A 4,651-nucleotide genomic window follows, 5' to 3' on the forward strand; every position below is an offset into this window, starting at 1 on the left:
TTTTTCGTAACTGCACATGTATAACCTATATTGAGTTGCTTGCCTTTTCAATGAGGGTGGGTGGGGAGGGGAGAAAATTTGGAACCCAAAGATTTAAAAACACATGTTTTAAAAAAAAAATGTTTTCACATGCAACTGGGAAATAAGAAATACAGGAAATGAGGTACAGAAATCCATCCTGTCCTACAGGAAAATAGAAGGGGAAGGGGATAAGAGAAGGGGGGGAGAGATAGAAGGGAAAGCAGACTAGGGGAAGGGGTGTTCAGAGTGCATGCCATCTTGGGGTGGGGGGAGGGGGGAGATGGGGTGAAAATTTGGAACTCAAAATCTTGTGGAAGTAAATGTTGAAAACTAAAAATAAATAAATTTATTTTTTAAAAAAAGACAGTTCAAATTCCACCTTCCGCAAAAAGCCTCTGCCTATCCCCATAGCTGCTAGACCCTTCTCCTTGAAGATCACCTTCTACTGGGTATATATCTTGTAGGTACCTAATCAATTATGTGTCTCCTCCATTAGAGTTCAAGCCTTCAAGGGCAGGAACTGTGTTTTTGCCTTTCTTTGTAACCTTAGCCCTTAGCACAGTGGCTGGCACACAGTAGGCGTTTAATAAGTGTTTCTTGACTGACCGATTGATTGATACTGTATTTCCACTCACAGGGTTGGTAAGAGGAAAGTGCTTTGTAATTGGTTAAGCACTAATTGGTGCTACTCTATAAGCAACGATAATAATAACTGATCTATAGCATTTAAGGAAACTGTCCAGTATTGATATTTTTTCTTTGACAGCAGTAACACAAAGGGGTTGGACCAGAAGACCTCTGGGGTCTTTTCCAGCCATAGGTCTTAATGATTCTGTGAATATTTACAAAAACAGTTCTCTCATTGATTATCTCATTTGATCCTGGACCCAGCCCAGTGAAGTAATGCCATTCATATCCCCATTTTACAGATGAAGAAACCAAACTTCAGAGGTTGGTCACCTTTTGGTAAAAGGGGGAATTTTAACTGTCTTAAGGGAGTGGAGGTTAGGAGGGACAGCTCTGGTGGGGGGAAACTGAGGGGCAGAGAGGTGGTCACACAGCTGGTAGGTTACACAGCTGGTAAGTCACACAGCTAACCTGGGTCACGTAGCTACTAAGTGCCGAGACAGGATTTGAACTTGTGTCTTTTGATCCAGGGCCAGTTCCCTTTCTACTGTGACATCTTGCCTATCATGATAGACAGACAACAGGTATATTGCCTTCCCCAGGTGGGTATTTAAGATATTGCAAAGAATGTCCTGAGCAAGACAAACCTGATGGAGAAGAGGGAAAGGGAGGGGGAGGAGGAAAAGAAGGAAAAGGGCAAGGAAAAGGGTAAGGGGGAGACGAAGGAGGAAGAAAGGGAGAGGGGTGGTGGAGAAGGAGGGGCAGGGAGAGGGGAAGAGGGGAAGGAAGACTGAGGGGGAAGGAAAGGGCAAGGGGTGGGGAAGAAAGAGGAAACAGAGGAAGGAAAGGGGAAGGGGAAATGGAAAAGGGGGAGGAGGAAGGGAAAGGTAATATGTATTTATTACTTAGTGAGTTTATTTTCATTTCATTTCAGAGGGGGAAAGGGGGTAGAAAACACATCTGGGTGTATAAAAAGTCAGGTCTGTACAAATTCCTCTATCTACAGGCGCAGGAAGGTGGGAACATCAGTGGCAGCAGCTGCAAGTCTCCGTCTGGGGGGCTTTGCAGACACAGCCCTGGGCACATTTGGCACATCCCGCTGGGCAGCAGGAGCAGCAGCTTTTCTTGCAGGATTTGCATCGGCAGGATTTATATTTGCAGGAGCCTGCACAGGTACAAGAGCCACCATTCTCGCAGTTACAGTTGGGGTCCGTGGCTGGTAGGTAGATGTCAGGCATGCAGCTCTCACAGGATAGACGGGAGAAAAATGTTCGGGAATGTGTATTTATATAGCACCTACTATGTGCCAGGCACTGTGCTAAGTGCTTTTTATCCTCTTCTGGTGATCATGTGGGGATGAATGATACTTTCAAAAGGAGCCTGGAAAGAGATTCTAGGAAAGAGCGTCTTTACTTTTGGTGAGGAAAATCTGGCCCCCTTAGGCAATCCAGGGAAGCCTGGAGACACCACCCCCCCCTTCTCAAAATCATGTTCTTAAATGCATACAGTAAAATCCATAGGAACCAATTATAATGAAATACCACAATAAAATTATTTTTAAAAAAAACATTCATAGGCCCCAGGTTTAGAATCCCTGCTCCAGGGATTACAAAGACCTGGCAGGACATTGAAAGGTATAGGTGGTGTTTTTATCTGTTGCCAATTGAAGATAGGGGTTTTTGGAAAACAGAAAAGAATACAAAAAGTGAAGATCAATCTGGCTAAAAGTTTTCAAAAGTGTCAGGGGAAAAGATACAGGTAGTTCTTCATTTTCCATCAGCACCTCTTCTTGGTTTTGGAGTAACATGTTCCCCCTACCCCTCTCAGGGTGCCCCCTGATGCCCACCTCCCACCCCCCTTTCCACCTTCCTTTTGCTTTCATCAGTTAGTTTTTGTTCTTTCTTTTCTATTTGTCCACTTGTACTTTTTAAGGAGTTGTTTTCTTCAGTGGATTTTTGTATCTCCTTTTCCATTTGGCCAATTCTACTTTTTAAGCAGGTGTTTTCTTTTTCCAAATTGTTAAGTCTTTTTTCATAATTCTCTTGCATCACTCTCATTTTCTTTTCCCAATTTTTCTTCTACCTTTTTATAAGATTTTTAAGCTCCTTTTGAAGCTCTTTCATGAGTTCTTTCTGGGCTTGAGGCCAGTTCCCATTTTTCTTTGGGGTTTTGCCCATAGGTGTTTTGACATTGTTGTCCTCTTCTGAGTTTATGTCTTCATCTTCCCTGTCATCGTAATAACTTTCTATGGTCAGATTCTTTTTCTTGCTGTTTACTCATTTTTTTGGCCTTTTCCCTTTTTTTTTTTAAATTTTCTTCCCCTATGGCATACAATCTGATATAAGCTCTACATATACATTCCTATTAAACATATTTTCACATTAGTCATGGTTTTTTTTGGGAGAAGGGCTAGGCAATGAGGTTAAGTGACTTGCCCAGCGTCACACAGCTAGTAAATGTCAAGTGTCTGAGGTTGGATTTGAACTCAGGTCCTCTTGACTCCAGGGCCAGTGCTTTATCCATTGTACCACCTAGCTTGCCCCCTTCCCTTTCTTTTAAACTTGAGCTCTGCTCCCTGGGTCAGGGGCTGCAGGTGCTTGTTGTTTACTTTGTGCTGTACTGATGTTGCCCTGAGGCCTGTTTGGGACCCTCAAGTCTGGTGCTTGCTGAAGGAGTGGGGTGAGGTGGGGTGGGGGGTGGCTGGCAATGCCGGAGGCCATAGGGGTCTGGCAGCTTACCTGGTGCGCAGCTGGGGTCCTAGTGGTGGTGTCTGGCATGTGCTGAGGCTGGTGGGGTGTCTCTGCGTATTCTGGGGCTACACTGAAGCACTCAGTGATCTATCCACTGGCAGCTGCTCGTTTGTCCAGGGCTATGCTGAAGCAGGTGGAGGTTCTCAGAGCTGAAGTCTGCCTGGTCCCCTGGCCCTGCTGAGGCCCATGGGGTGTCCTGGTGTTGTTGTTTGCCTGCTCCACCACACTGAGGCTCAGGACCTCAAAGCTTCGATGGTTTGCTGATATGGGGCTTGCGGCTGGCTTGCTGGGAAGCTTCCTGTCCTGTACTGTGCTCCCCTTTTGCTCGAGTGAGACAGGCCTTTCCTGCCAATCTTCCAAGTTTCTTCGACTCAGAAATTGTTTCACCCCATCTTTTTGCTGGTTCTGATATTCCTGAATTTGTTTTGGGGCACTATCTTATGGTTGTTTGGAAGTGAATATGGTAGAGTTGTGGTGATTTACCATTTATTCCACCATCTTGGCTCCAGGAGGTCTCACCTTTCTTTTGCATATTGTCTCCTCCATTAGATGGCAAGAATTGTCTTTTTTTTCTGATTTGTATTCCCAGTTTAACACAGTGCCAGGCACATAGTAGATGCTTAATTGAACTCTATTAAATTTAATTGAATGAAAAGTCTCTTGACTAGGGAAAAAATGCATTTAATGAGTGTCAGGAGGAATCTGGGGGAAGGGAGAAAAATATCCAGATAAAGCAGAGAACGACAGGTATGACATGGAAAACAAACTATGCCTCACTCCTGTCTGGAGAGCCCCATCTGATGGTGGCCACCTCATTGCTAGGCTTCTGAAAGCTCATCTGGAAGATAAACATTAACATAAATAAAGCTTAGCTGTCCTGTGCTTTCTCTTCCTTGGTCACTGGAGGTCTCTAAGCAAAGGCTCAATGGCCTCTTATCAGGTTTGTTAGAGAAGAGAATCCAATAAAGAATGGACTGAGTGAACAGAGCCTAATGGAAAACCCATTGGATTTGGACATTTAGGTTCCCATCCCAACTTGGTGATTTACTTAATCTGTGTGACCTTAAGCAAATCACTTAACATCTCTGGGCTTCAGTTTCTTCATCTATGAAAAATTAGGGTTGGACTAGATCAACTCTGGGGTCTTTCCCCATTCTAAATCTGTGATCTTATTTCTGAAGCCACTGAAGTCCTCTCTGACACAGAATGTCAGAGCTGGGAGGGCCCTTAGGACCCAGGATGTCAGAGCTGGG

The 4,651-nt window shown here is 44.4% G+C and overlaps 1 pseudogene; it reads right to left on the reverse strand.

Annotated features, from left to right (window-relative positions):
* Positions 1 to 1,649: 1,649 nt before the first annotated feature.
* On the reverse strand, positions 1,650 to 3,368 carry LOC114027377 (annotated as a pseudogene).
* Positions 3,369 to 4,651: the final 1,283 nt, after the last annotated feature.

This window comes from Vombatus ursinus, unplaced genomic scaffold (genome assembly GCF_900497805.2).
Source record: "Vombatus ursinus unplaced genomic scaffold, bare-nosed wombat genome assembly UNPS02014859.1, whole genome shotgun sequence".
NCBI classification, from domain to species: Eukaryota; Metazoa; Chordata; class Mammalia; order Diprotodontia; family Vombatidae; genus Vombatus; species Vombatus ursinus.